The following is a 15,488-nucleotide window of genomic DNA, read 5'->3' on the forward strand; positions in this document are numbered from 1 at the left end:
ACCCTGAAGGCTAGGAAATGCAATGTCCTTCTCTCTAAGACGAAAGGCAGCCAAAGGTAACTCGCCCTGAAGTCTCTTGGAAACAAGAGAGAGCAGGCTAAGTCCTTTGAGGCTCTTCTCAGGTAAAAACTGTATTTTTTGATAATTAGACACCCAATACTTCCCCTTAGACTATCTGGTATACTTTAAAGCTGCCTCTAAAGATTTCACCATTTCTTTTATAGCCCACAAGAAGTCCTGCTTCAAGAAGGTAGTTCAAACTATGAATCATATAAAAAAATTAGAACACACTTATTACCATTCTAAATCTAAAATCTGTCTGGATTCAAACTAAATTTGCCTTTAATAAGATTTCCATGGGAAATGCTACTTCATATCTCCTTAACTCCAGCACTAAGTATTACAGAAGACAAAATAAAGACAGGAAATCTCTTGCTAACTATCTCAAAATTAAAAAAGACCAGACTAAAGTAGACACTGTCTTGTCCAATACTAACCATATTGTTCATAAAAATGAAGATATACTGAATTTACTGGCTTCTTCTGGAATTTATACACTCCAGAATCCCATCTAATCAAGAAGGTATATTTCGCCTTTTATCCTTTATCAAGCCATCTCCTAATCCTGATATTGATTTTTCTTCTCTACATGATGACCTTCTTACTGATGGCATTCTCACTGCTATGCGTTCCATCAAAAAGGGGAAAGCCCTCCTGCATTTCTCCAAACTTCTCACTCCTAAATTACATCAGCTTTTTACTCACTTTATATCCTCTAACCTTGCTGGGGGTTCCTTTCACGATATTTCAATATGTCTTATTCCCAAAGAAAACAATTGATCCAACGCTCTGTACAAATTACAGATCCACCTCTCTTGTTAATCTGGATTTTTGCTAAAATTCCTGCCCTTTGTTTTGACCCTTCACTGTCTAATTTAATATGAAGGGAACAGTCTGTCTTTATTTAAGCGTTACATATTCCTGCTAACACTACATAATTTGTTAATGTTTTAAGTAAGTTCAAATCCTATACACCTTCTTTAGAAGCAATTTTTTCTGGATTCCGATAAGGTGTTTGATCGAGTTAGTTGGTGTTAAGAGAGAGCTGACAGCATTAGGATCGTCTTCCCCAATCAATTTGCTTTTTGCTTCATGTTTTTCTGAATCTTTCTGTAGGCCTTAGGCCTCTGAGCACTTTACCACTGCTAATCAGTGCTAAAGTGCAAGTGTTTCTTCCCTAAACACGTGTGTAATTGGTGTATACCCATAATTTACTTTTAAGCCCCTTGTAAGGTGGTATACTCCTTACCCAGCGCCTGTAAATTAAATGCGTCTAGCGGGGTGCAGTGCTGACTGCCACCCACATAGCCTTTCAAACATGCTGTAGGCCTTCCACTGCAGTGCTTGTGTGTGCAGTTTACTGCCAGTTTGACTTGGCATTTAAAACTACTTGCCAAACCTTAATCTCCCCTTTTATTGCATATAAGTCACCCCCAAGGTAGTAGTAGTAGTAGTAGATATTTATTGAGTGCATATTTCACCCTAAGGTCTCATAGCGCTTTTGCCAAAACAAAGACTAGAGGGGAGAAACAGAGATTAGAATAACCAGGTTTTTAGATCTTTTTGAAATTGTTTGTGGTTTATTTCCGGGCGAAGTTGTATCAGCAGCGAGTTCCATAGCTCGGGAGCAGCATTGGAGAAGGATCTGTCCCCAATTTTTACAGTTCGCACTTTGGGACCTTCAACAGGAGCTTATTGGATGAGCGATGGGGGCGCACTGACTGATATTTTACCAGTTTCTTTGCTAGATAGACAGGACCCTGGTTGTTCAAGGTTTTGTGGATCAGACAACATAGTATAAAGGAGACCCTCTTTTTTATTGGTAGCCAATGTAGGGTCTTAAGGCTCGGAGCTGATGGGGACTAGGAAGGCAAATTCAGGACCAGTCTAGCCGCCGTGTTTTGCAACACCTGTAGTCTTGACAGGAGTCTTTCATTAATGGATGCAAACAGTACATTGCCATAGTCCAATCGATTAATAATTAGTCCCTGTATAAGGGGCAGCTGAGAGCAGAGGGGAATCCATTTAAAGACTATCCTTAAGGAGCGCATTAATCCGTAACTGGTATGGACCAAGGAGTTGATGTGGTCCTTCATGGAAAGTTTATTGTCCATGATAATACTTAGATTACGAACTGTTGTTTTGGGTGAAGGGCATGGTCCGAGTGAGGCAGGCCACCAGTCCGTGTACCATATATGTTGTGCGTCACCAAAGAGCATAATCTCTGTTTTGCTCACGTTAAGGAGCAGGTGGTTAGTTGACATGCATGTATTTACTGATGACATGCATTGTTTGAATCTGTGCTGTGTGTCAGAGTGATCAACAGTTGTGTGTCGTCGGCATAAGATATTGTGTCAAAGCCATGGTTTCTGATAATTTTTGCCAGAGGCGACGAATAAAGGTTGAAAAGTGTGGGACTTAGGATGGATCCCTGGGGGACACCTTTATCAATGAGTTGGCTATTGGAACAGAAATTGTACTTTTGTGGACCGTTCCGACAAGTAGCTTTTGAGCCACTTCAGAGCCGGGCCCTCGACACCAAACTCCCAAAGACGTTCCAGAGGATGTCATGAGAGATGATGTCGAAGGCCGCCGACAGATCGAGCAGAATGAGAATGGCCGATTGTCTGACGTCTACGGAAAGCCTGATGTTATCAATAATCTCCACCAAAGCTGTCTCGGTACTATGATAAGACCGGAAGCCTGATTGAGATGAGTCCAAAAGATTGTTTTCTTCCAGATATGTTGATAATTGCTGGTTTACAGCCGCTTTCATTACTTTGCCAAACAGGGGTAGGAGAGAGATAGGCCTGTAGTGGGCGAGTTGTTTTGGGTCGGCCGTTGTTTTTTTTTAGAATCGGTCTGATAATAGCTTTCTTCCAGTGTGCGGGCACAGTGGCATCAGAAAGTGAGAGATTCAGGATATGGGTTAGGTAGGGGATGAGTGCTGGACCAATTTTGCGTAGGATCTGTGCGGATGCAGGGTCAGTTAGTGAACCAGATTTCATCCTCTTCAATAGGACAGAAGTGTCTTCTTCTGTAAATTTCCTTAATTCTCTGAGAGAGTGGGTGTTCAGGGGGAGAGTTTTGTTCTGACTGTGTGGTGTGTTGGTGACTTGTGGAAAGCATTTGTGGATGTCATTGATTTTGTTTACAAAGAATGTTGAGAGTGAGTTCGCCCCCTCCTGTGAGACAATATATGACGGTGTGTCTGAGGGAGGGTGTGTGAATTCCTTTACAATTTTGTAGAGTTCCTTGTGAGAATTGGAAGCTTGATTAATACGGAATCCAAGATAGGATTTTTTGGCAGTAGCTATGCTATCCATATATTGTTGGTATTGAGTTTTGTATTGATGCCTATCTGTTTTACTTTTTGTTCGTCTCAATTTGCGTTCTGCCTTTCTGACAGCAGCCTTAGTGATTTTTAAGTCCGGGGTGAACCAGGGGGATAGCTTTTTGGGGCAGTTGATTACCTTCATCGGGGCAATAGAGTCTAAAGATTTGACAATGACTGCATCAAAATTTATTGCGGCCTCATTTACGTTAATCATTTCAGATGGGGAGATAGGGACAAAGGTTGTTAGGAATGATTCCAGGTTAATCTTGTTCTACGGACGACTGAACTTCTGCTCTTTCTTTGGGGCAAGTTGAGATAGCCTTAGACCCAATTGAAAATTGAGAAGGTGATGGTTTGACCACAGGATGGGGAGAGTTGGATTGATCTTTATGTGGTGTGAGTTAGTAAATAGCAAATCTAAAGTATGACCGGCGTTGTGGGTGGGACCTGTAATCAGTTTCTTTAAACCCAGTGAGGCCAGGTTGGTGAAAAGGTCTCCTGTATGAGGGTCAGTTAGGAGCTCGGAATGATAGTTAAAATCTCTGAGGAGTAAAAACTTATCAGCCGCGAGAACATGTGGCGCAATCATTTCTGTTAACTTATTTGAAAACTGGGTTTTATTCCCCGGGGGTCTGTATATGAGCGCCCCCTTCCATGTTTCGTTTCTTGTGCCTTGTATTCTAAAAACACAGATTTCCCCCCAGTCTGCATGGATGGCTTCAACAGTGTGTAATTTAATGTTTGCTTTGAACGCAATAGCTATGCCTCCTCCTTTCTTCCCCATCCTATCATGCCTGATCATCTGGTAGTCGAGGGGGAGTGCTGTTGTTAAATCGGGCTGTGAGAACTCATTTAGCCTGTTTCTGTAACGAAACAGAGGTCTGGCTTCGCTGAGTCAAGTAAAGACCAGATTTCGAGTGAGTGTTTGGGGAGGGAGCGTGTGTTACAATATAGTGCCTTTACAAACTCTGACTCTGGCTTAGGATCGATGGACAGCGAGAGAGAGGTGTTATTCCCTGTTGGTATGACTACCTTAGTGATGTGTTGGCATTCTGGAGTGATGGAATACTTGGTGGTAAAGGGAGCAATGACCTCTATTCCTTGGGGACAGACTTTGTTTAAGTAGAATAACCCCTGGCTTCTATATTTGATGATAGTCATCACTGGTAGCTAGGGAGCTAAACTCACCCAGAGACTATGGGGGAGAGGAAATGGTGGAGTCAGTCCCCTCCACACAAACGGCACCAGCCGCGGCGGACCAGGGGAGACTTCAGTGATGTGAGGTATGCAGCGCAATTTAAAATCACGTAATTAAAAACAGTGAATTATTTTGCAATTCTAATAACAAAACAAACAAAGTGCTGGCGACACCTTTGCCGAGTCTGAGCTCTGGTCTAATGCCCTCGTAGTGTTTGTGTCAGACCTAGGTAGCCCTATGGTCAAGGTGCTATATAAATAAAAGGTAGGACATGTACGTTTCTGTTTTACATGTCCTGGTAGTGACAAACAGCCTATTTTGATTCTTACTGCTGGAAGCCTACTCCTCTCAAAGGTTAGCAGTGAGAATTCCTTAATACATTTTTAAACTGTAATTCCTGTTTAGAGAGGAGTAGCTTTTTCATGTTTCATATGTTTGAAATGATAATGATTAAGCCCTCCTTACTGGTAAAGCTGGATTTAACATTAATGTTTTAAAAATGCCACTTTTAGAAAGTGTTACAGCAAACAAATGATAGACGAAATGCTCCCCCAGTCAAAAGATTTCGGTTAAATCCATCATTCTTATGCCCACTACGCCACCCCGGCTTGGACCCAGCCATATGCAAATCATTCTTGACCCTGTGCCCCATGGGAACAGTCCAGACCGAACTGCCAAGCCAGGTCCTCCCTGGACTGGAAACAAGCTTCCTGGGACCATCTCAGGGTATTGTTGTGTGTCGATTTAGATACCATATATAGATTTCCCGATGTATGTCCCTATATAGGCACAATTCGCATTGCCTATATTTAGCGTAGTAATCCTACCCTTATTTACAGGCATGGCCACCTACATCCGTCCATCCACGTCACAACAAGTTCTTTGAAAACCAGACTCTTAAGCCTCTAGGACTTTCCCTTGCTTGGAATATTGATTTCTCCTAGAACTCCTTCATTATGCATGAACATCTATTCCTTGGGGGTTCATTCATGACGTTCATCTGCCATAGTTTTACGTCAATGCTGGCATTCCTAAATACCTTTAAAGTATGAATATACCTTTACTTGCCATGGCAAACCACGGTTCGGCGGCATACTTGCACGACACGGCAAGTCGAGTCCCCGCCTGAAGCACTGACCAGACGCTGTCATTCTCCTCGCAGAGAATCCAGCTCCACTGTTTCTGACTCCCCTTGCGGGGTGTTAGAGATCGAGACCCAGACAGCGATTCCAAACTCTCTCTTTCTAAGGTATGGAGCGGACTAGAACCTAGAGGGACTTTTGGCACCAGATGAGTATTCACATTTTAGCCTGTGTTATTTATGTATGTATTTTTATGAATATATGTCATAGCTACAAACCATGCTATTGGAGTATTATTTTATCTTACTGCTAACGCTGTACGTATTTTACTTCGCATTCTGTCTTATGATTCTAGCAGTTGATATCTCATGCATAAGAAATAAGACTGTTCAATAACCTTTTTTATTTAATAGCCTGTCTATCTATTTCTGTGTAAACTCTGTAGAAACAAAGCATGCACGATTGACTGAGTGAAACTGTTATCTATTGTTTCAACGATTCTGAGACTGTTCCGATTCTAAAGGTAAACAAAATTGTCATGTTTATGCGGTTGTCAGAAACTAATCCCTTCTTGTTTATTCGAGAAGTTTCTAGTGACCTCTGAGTTAGCTGGCACACACAAGTAATTAAGTATAATGTACTTGAGAGAGACATACTGGCCTTAGTCCTATGTCAAAGCTATAGTGTATATTGTACCAATGCGCAGAGCCTATCAGGGTTATAGGAACTACACTACAGTATGTCACCCTTCTTCAGCAAGGCTAGCTTGAATCCAGTGGCAAAGTGAGCAAGGGACCCACATCTGGGCATACCCATCCCACTTAGAGCGAAAAGTGTTACAGCAAAGAAATGATTGATGGAATGCTGACCATGAAAACATTCTCCCCCAGTCAACAGATCTGGGTTAAATCCATTGTTCTTCTGCCCACTACGCCACCCCAGTTTGGACCCAGCCATATGCAAATCAGTCTTGACCCTGTGCCCCATTTGAACAGTCCAGACCAAACTGACAAGCCAGGTCATCCCTGGACCAGAAACAAGCATCCTGGGACCGGTTTCAGGGTATGTCTTCATTCTTCAGCCAGGTTAGCTTGAATCCAGTGGCACAGTGAGCAAGGGACCCACGTCTGGGCATACTAATCCATCAGGGCGAAAAGTGTTACAGCAAACAAATGATGGACGGAATGCTGACAATGCAAACATTCTCCCCCAGTCAAAAGATCTGGGTTAAATACATCGTTCTTATGCCCACTACACCACCCAAGCTTGGTCCCAGCCATATGTAAATCAGTCTTGACCCTGTGTCCCTTGGGAACATTCCCTGAAACCGGTCCTAGAATGCTTGTTTCCAGTCCAGGGAGGACCTGGCCTGGCAGTTCGGGCTGGACTGTTCCCATCTGGCGAGGGTCAAGACTGATTTGCATATGGCTGGGTTCAAACTGGGATGGCATGGTGAGCAAAAAAAAACGATGGATTTAGGCCCAGATCTCTGTACTGGGGTGAATGTATGACATTGTTCTGCATTCTGTCCATCAATTGTTGTTTTTGCATTTGTAACTCCTAGTTGGATGGGTATGCCCAGACATGGGTCCCGTGTTCTCTATTCCACTGGAGTCAAGCTATCCTGGCTGAAGAGGGGTGAAACCCCAAAACCGGTCTTAGGATGCTTGTTTTCAGTCTGGGGAGGACCTGCCCAGGCAGTCTGGGCTGGACTGTTCCCATCGGGCACAGGGTCAAGACTGTTTTACATATGTCTGGGTCCAAACTGAAATGACATGGTGAGCACAAAAACTATGGATTTAGGCCCAGATCTGTACTGAAGTGAATGTATGACATTGTTCTGCATTCTGTCCATCAATTGTTGTTTTTGCATTTGTCACCCAGATTTGGACAGGTATGCCCAGACGTGGGTCCCGTGCTCTCCGTGCCACTAGAGGCAAGCTATCCTGGCTGAAGAGAGGTGAAACACCAATACTGGTCCTAGGATGCTTGTCTCCAGTCCAGGGAGGACCTGGCCTGGCAGTTCGGGCTGGAATGTTCCCATCGGGCACAGGGTCAAGACTGATTTGCATATGGCTAGGTTCAAACTGGAATAGCATAGTGAGCAAATAAACAATGGATTTAGGCCCAGATCTCTATACTAGGGGAGTGTATGTCATTGTTCTGCATTCTGTCCATCAATTGTCGTTTTTGCACTTTTAGAAAGTGGACACTTCTCTGCACTTACTGCTCTGCGTACTTGGACAAAATATTGAAACAAAAATATTGTCATACTAAAATATTGTGTCTGAAATATCATGATATAGAAATATCGTCTGCAAGAATATCGTTGTCAAGAATATCCATTTTCAAGGTAATTATTATCGATTATGGAAATATTGAAATCATTAATATTATTTACAAAATATAGTTGTTTATATCTTTTTAATTATTGTTATGTATTTTAGTATATGTTTTAAATGTATATGTTAGAATGTTTTGTACAATTATTTTTTATGTTTTTTAAATTAGTTGTTAATTTTGAGTAGTTATTACATTTAGTTTAATACATGTATGTGATTTATAGTACTGTAGTGGGTTGTGGGTTTTGTAGGGATATAGGGTAGGAATTAAAATATTTATAATTAGATAACAATTAATTTTGAATTCATAATAATTATTTAATTGATCAAATTTCCCCTAGCGCCATAGTGGGACACTATTGTATTGAAGCTCTGGGAAATGGTCACTAACGCATGGGGCCCACACATACTATCTGAGGCTGATATCCGTGGCTCACCCTCTCACTGAATAGCACTGATTTCCAAGACACCCTGACCCTTTGGTTATAGAACCTCATTATCGCTGGGTCCCAATGGATGCAGGCTCCCCCCCTCGGATGCACTAGACATGGAGGCAGGTCTGAAGCGACTCTCCTACCCTTTCTTGTTTTATGTTGTCCTCCTTTTGTTGTACCCTATGTCCACAGTTGATGCAGTTCGTACCATGTCTGACTTATCTACACACCGAGCAGTGGTAGGACTTTTTGACTCTTATGCGCCTCCTGATAGGCGCGGTCTTTGGACTCCTTGTAGTCAATGTTATGTAATTTATTTGCTACATCCTCTCCTGTTAAGAGCTTGATTCTGTGCTACTGACAAACATTTATTCACAATGAACGGGCATTGCTCGAATTGTCTACCTAAAAATGTGCAAAATGCAAATTCAAATATTTAAACAAAAATTAATTATTTAATAGATTATTATTTATGTTGATTGTGTAGTGATTTTTTTTAAAGTTAAGTTTCAGCTGCAGTTTTTGGATTTTGTAGGGGTAAAGGGTGGGAAGTAAATTGAGTTTCATATATTAATATTTATTTTTAAATTAATATTAAATATGTACTTGATAATTAATAATGCTAACTGTGTAATTATTTTGTTTAAACTTTAAGTTTTAGGTGCGAGTTGTGGATTTTCTAGAGGTATAGGGTGTGAAGTATAATAATTAATATGAATTAATAATTATTGATGTATTATTATTAATATGTTTATTGGTAATTAAATATGAAAATGGTGTCATTTGTTTTTGTTTCTTTAAGGAATGAGTTGTTGTTTTTGTATGGCTAAAGGGTAAGTAGGACATTAAATACATTAGCTAAAAATATAATTGTAATCTTTAATATTTATATGAAAAATATTAATGTTAAATGTGTTAAAAAGATTTTTCTTAAGATGTATATTAAGACCCGATTACGATGTAAACCGCACGTTCATTCCGAATCTTTTCCGAGTGACTTGCGAAATATTCGTATTGGTCGGAACCGTATCATACACCCCTTTGGGCAGTGTTTCTGGCCTTGGGATTACGATGCCTTTCTGAGTCGGCCTGTCTGACACAGAAAGGCTGTCAGAAAGTGACTTTGAGGCCCCCGAACAGGCCCCCTTAGCCCCACAGCCTACAGTTGATGGCCGAGGGGGTTCCTAAGGGACCCCCCTGTAAAACCCTTCACTGTGTGGCAGGCACTGTGGGGGACCTGTAATAGGGTGCAGGGTTTTCCGCAAGCACCTCATTTCCCCATAGGAGCCCTTGTTACAGCCGGTTGTAGGATGGAGCACAAGCTCACATAGGGAACAATGGGACTCTGACCGAACAGTGTTCGGTCACATTGTAATCCGGTGGACGGAAGCACTGACAGAAAGTTGGTTGGTCCTGATTCCAAGTCGGTATCATGCGGAAGCTTTCCGCCCAACATCGTAATGAGCCCCTATGTGGTAGTTGTTGCATTTGTAGGGGTACAGTGTGGGAAGTTAATTAAATATAATTATTTTATCATTAGTTATTTATTATTATAAATGTTTTCATTGATAAAAAACATGTAAAATATGCAATTCATATTTTTTTATTTTTTTATTAGGTGTGGTTTGTTTGTTTTGTACAGATAAAGGTTGGAAAGATAATTAAATATTATTATTTTTTATTAGTTAAATATTAATAATATTTGTCCAAAGATACAGGTATATTGGAGCACAGTTGGGAACCAAACGGCAGAAGTAGTGGGAATGGAATTCCCAATAGATCCCAAATGGTTTCTCCTACTGATCTCAACTGAGGGGGCCTGGCCCAAACACACAACAAAGTGGCTCAGGATAGCAGTGGTGGTTGCTAAACGCAACATAGCTAAACACTGGGGAACTAGCGCCCCTCCGGGGGAAACAGACTGGGCCAAATACCTGGATTGGGGGCAACAGGCGGAACATACAATTTCTCTGAGTAGAGGGTGTCCGAGGAGATGGGAGAAAATATGATTGAACTGGATGGCGTATAGAGGCATATAGAGGGCAGATGATAGGCGTTAGGGGGGTCATGGGGTATCATCTATTGTAGAATGAAATGGTATATGCTGGAACATGAAACTTGTAACTTTGACAACCATGTGATTGTAAGGATGAATTCTGAGCATGTTTAATACAAAAGAGTTTACAAAAGAAATATTAATATTGTAATAGATGTTTAATTATGTGATATGTGTAAATATTATTAATTTGTATCTATGTTTTTAATCTGTGTTGTGTAGTTTGTAGAGGAATAGGTTGGAAAAGTATTTAAGTATTAACACGTTTGAAAATAGTCAAAAAGATTGTTTTTTAAATATGTCAATGTATTATTGTATAGATGTGGTAAAGGTAAAAATATTTCATTTGTTTAAAAAACAAATATATAGATAGATTTGTAATATTTATACATTTATATTTTTAGGTAATAATTATAGTTTTGAATGCATTTTATTTTGTTGAAGTGAATATCTTTGTTTCTAATGTTGCACTGAGTGCAGTGGGAGTACCAACTTTGATACCTTTCCCATCTAATATTTTCCTCCTGACTCTTGTACTGACTGGAGAGGGAATAGTACATTTTATCCCCCCCCTAATCAAACTTGTTCCCTACTGGTTTACTGACTGGAGTGGGAATAATACTTTTTACCCCTCTGCAATCCAACTCTTTCCCTACTGTTACACTGACTGGAGGGGGAATAGTACAATTTACCCCTGCACAATCCAACTCATTCCGTTTTGTTGCACTGAGAGGAGTGGCAATAGTAAATTGTACCTCTCCGCAATCCAACACTCTCCCTACTGTTGCATTCACTGGATTGGTAATAATAAATGTTACCCCTCCACAATCCAACACTTTTACTACAGTTGCATTGACTGCAGTTGAAGTATTACATTTTACTCCTCCAGAATCCAAAACTTTCCCTACTGTTGCATAGACAGAAGTGGGAATAATACATAGTACCCCTTCATAATTCTATACTTTCCCTACTGTTTCGCTGCATGGAGTGCAAATAGTTAAATTTACCCGTCATAGGTTCAACGAATTCCCTACTCTTGCATTAACTGAAGTGGGAATAGAACATTTTACTTTTCTGGAAATCAACACATTCCCTACTGTTGCACTGACTGGAGTGGGAATACTAAATTTGACCCTTCCATGATACAACACTTTCCCTAATTTTGCACTGATTCTAGTGGGAATAAAAGATGTTATCCCTCCACGATTAAACATTTTCCATACTGTCGCAGTATGTGGAGTGGGAGTAGCACATGTTACCCCTCTTTATTTCAACATTTTTCTTACTGTTTTATACATTGGAGTGGGAATAGTATATGGATTTGTTGTAGAATGATATTTTTTATTTATTTTATTATTACATTTCTTAAGCGCTCAGCTACCCGTGGGTTTCCCGGCGCTGGGAGTAAAAAAAACAGTATGCCAAATGAGGAGGGAGTCAAATCAGCGAACTTACATATTAAAAAGCCAGGTCTTGATTCCCTTACGGAAAGTAAGGAAGCACATTTCAGAACGCAGAGGGAGGGGTAAAGAGTTCCAAAGAGAGGGAGCCAGCAGAAAAAATGAGCGACCTCCCATTTTTGCTCTCTTGATGCGTGGAATCCTGAACTTATTCTGGGTGGAAGACCTAAGTGTGCGCGGAGGAAGATATTGCTGCACCAGAATAGATAAGTAAGGAGGAGCTTTTCCGGTCATGATTTTATGCATAAAACATAATGCCTTAAATTTGACCCTGCTCTCGATCCGCAGCCAATGTAGGTTACGCATGTGGGAAGAGGCTGAGGATCTGGCGGGTAGTTTATAAATAAGGCGAACAGCCATATTTTGTACTACCTGGTACTTCTTTGTGACCTCCTTACAGGCGCCCAAAAGTAAGATGTTACCAAAGTCCAGGCGTGAGATGACAAGAGCCTGGACTACAGATTTCAAGGTGTCAGCAGGCAGCATCCACGAGATTTTCCTAAGCCACCTGATGATGGTGGTACAGGTGGCAGAGACTTTCACGACGTGCTGCCTGAAAGACAGTTGGTTGTCCAGGAGGACCCCAGGTTCCGGGCAGAAGGAGTTGGAGTGGGAAGAGGGCCCATCTCCGGCGGCCAATGTTGTGGGCCCCAGAGCGAGATGTCTGAGCCAAACAGAAGCAGTTCTGTTTTCTCCCCATTTAATTTTAATTTGTGCTCCAACATCCATGCCGAGATCTGTTTTAGTCCAGCTTGAAGAGAGGAGAAAGGGAGGTGCTTGTTGGTGGAGAGAGAGTAGATGACTTGAGTGTCATCGGCGTAGGAATAGATAGAGAGACCTGCCTGTTCCGCCAAAAAAGCAAGAGGTCTCACATATAAATAAAAAAAAAGAGGACTGAGAATAGAACCTTGTGGAACACCGTGATTGGAGGGAAAAGAGGAGGAAACAGAAGTAGAGGAAAAGACTTGAAACGTGCGATTGGATAGAAAGTTAGCGATCCAGGCCAGGGCAGCACCATCGACACCCACCTCTCTCAGGTAGGACAACAGGATGGAATGGGAGACGGTGTTGAATGCGGCACTCAAATCAAGCAAAATGAGTGCCACGGTCTCCCCGTTGTCCACTTTTTGCCTGATGGATTCTGACACGCCAAGGAGAGTGGTTTCAGTCGAGAAGCCAGCCCTGAACCCGGATTGAGAACCATGAAGAATGTTAGAGGTTTCCACGTGAGAATTAAGCAGAGAGTTAACATGTTTCTCCAGAATTTTAGAGAAGCAAGAGAGTAGCGAAATAGGGCGAAAATTAGATGGGTTGTTAGGGTCTAAATTGGCTTTCTTTAATAGTGGGACCACCATAGCGTGCTTCCATTCGTTGGGTACGATAGCTTCAGAAAGGGAGGCATTCAAGACCTCCAGAATAATAAGGAGTAGAGTAGGGTCCAGAGAGTATAGTCTAGTTTACTTTATTTAAAATTAAATTATTATGTTTTATGTATGTTTTTTTTATTATGACTAATATGTGTAATATGTAATATATTTTTAATAAATTGATAGTTTGTTATGTTGTTTACTTTTGTCATTTGTAATTACATTGGTGTGTTTTCTAATTGTGTTATGTTATTTCATATCTATATACATTAATAAAGGAGTCAAAACTCTCTTGTTTGGGGCATTTCTTCAGGGGCAACCTTGTGTGGATTTGTATGTAGCGGCTGGCCCAGCCGCAGAGATGCCCAGCTGCTCTTCGAGCGGACCGCCAGCGTCGGATTTCCTGCGCTGTTTGGGATAGAGAGGCCAGTGTGTGGGAGCAAAAAGGCGACGGAGGCAAGATCTTCCCCAATCGAGCAACCCACTGGGGTAACAAACCTTTTATTGTTAAATCTCGGCGGCACCCACTGTGGTTTAATCTGGGGAACTACACAGACTAGGAGGCCTTGCGGCCACGCCTACATGGGCGGGTTCCTTTATCAGGTGTTCTTTAATGCCTGCCTGGGTTTTTCAACTTGCCAGTCAACAAGGACAGAAGGCTGCCCGAAATGCGTTTGGCCACAATTTGTGCATATGAGGAGGAAGCTGTTCTTTGTTGCCAACCTGCACAATAAAGGAGTCAAAACTCTCTTGTTTGGGGCATTTCTAAAGAGGCAACCTTGTGTGGACTTGTATGTTGCGGCTGGCCCAGCCGCAGAGATGCCCAGCTGCTCTTCGAGCGGACCGCCAACTTAGGATTTCCTGCGCTGTTTGGGACAGAGAGAACGGTGTGTGGGAGCAGAAAGGCGACGGAGGCAAGATCTTCCCCCATCGAGTAACCCACTGGGGTAACAAACCTTCTTTTGTTGTTAAATCTCGGCGGCACCCACTGTGGTTTAATCTGGGGAACTACACAGACTAGGAGGCCTTGCGGCCACGGCCACATGGGCAGGTTCCTTTATCAGGTGTTCTTTATTGCCTGCCTGGGTTTTTGAACTTGCCAGTCATCAAGGACAGAAGGCTGCACGAAACGCATTTGGCCACAATTTGTGCACATGAGGAGGAAGCTGTTCTTTGATGCCAACCTGCACAATAAAGGAGTCAAAACTCTCTTGTTTGGGGCATTTCTAAAGAGGCAACCTTGTGTGGACTTGTATGTAGTGGCTGGCCCAGCCGCAGAGATGCCCAGCTGCTCTTCGAGCGGACCGCCAACTTAGGATTTCCTGCGCTGTTTGGGACAGAGAGAACGGTGTGTGGGAGCAGAAAGGCGACGGAGGCAACATCTTCCCCAATCGAGCAACCCACTGGGGTAACAAACTTTGTTTTGTTGTTAAATCTCGGCGGCACCCACTGTGGTTTAATCTGGGGATCTACACAGACTAGGAGGCCTTGCGGCCACGGCCACATGGGCAGGTTCCTTTATCAGGTGTTCTTTATTGCCTGCCTGGGTTTTTTAACTTGCCAGTCATCAAGGACAGAAGGCTGCACGAAACGCATTTGGCCACAATTTGTGCACATGAGGAGGAAGCTGTTCTTTGTTGCCAACCTGCACAATAAAGGAGTCAAAACTCTCTTGTTTGGGGCATTTCTAAAGAGGCAACCTTGTGTGGACTTGTATGTAGTGGCTGGCCCAGCCGCAGAGATGCCCAGCTGCTCTTCGAGCGGACCGCCAACTTAGGATTTCCTGCGCTGTTTGGGACAGAGAGAACGGTGTGTGGGAGCAGAAAGGCGACGGAGGCAAGATCTTCCCCCATCGAGCAACCCACTGGGGTAACAAACTTTGTTTTATTGTCAAATCTCAGCGGCACCCACTGTGGTTTAATCTGGGGAACTACAAGGATCAGGAGGCCTTGCGGTCACGCCCACATGGGCGGGTTCCTTTATCAGGTGTTCCTCATTGCCTGCCTGGGTTTTTGAACTTGCCAGTGATCAATGGCAGAAGGCTGCCCAAAACGCTTTTGGCCACATTTGTGCGCATGAGGAGGAAGCTGTTCTTTGTTGCCAACCTGCACAATAAAGGAGTCAAAACTCTCTTGTTTGGGGCATTTCTAAA

The sequence above is a fragment of the Lissotriton vulgaris genome, chromosome 7 (genome assembly GCF_964263255.1).
Source record: "Lissotriton vulgaris chromosome 7, aLisVul1.2, whole genome shotgun sequence".
Taxonomy (NCBI): Eukaryota; Metazoa; Chordata; class Amphibia; order Caudata; family Salamandridae; genus Lissotriton; species Lissotriton vulgaris.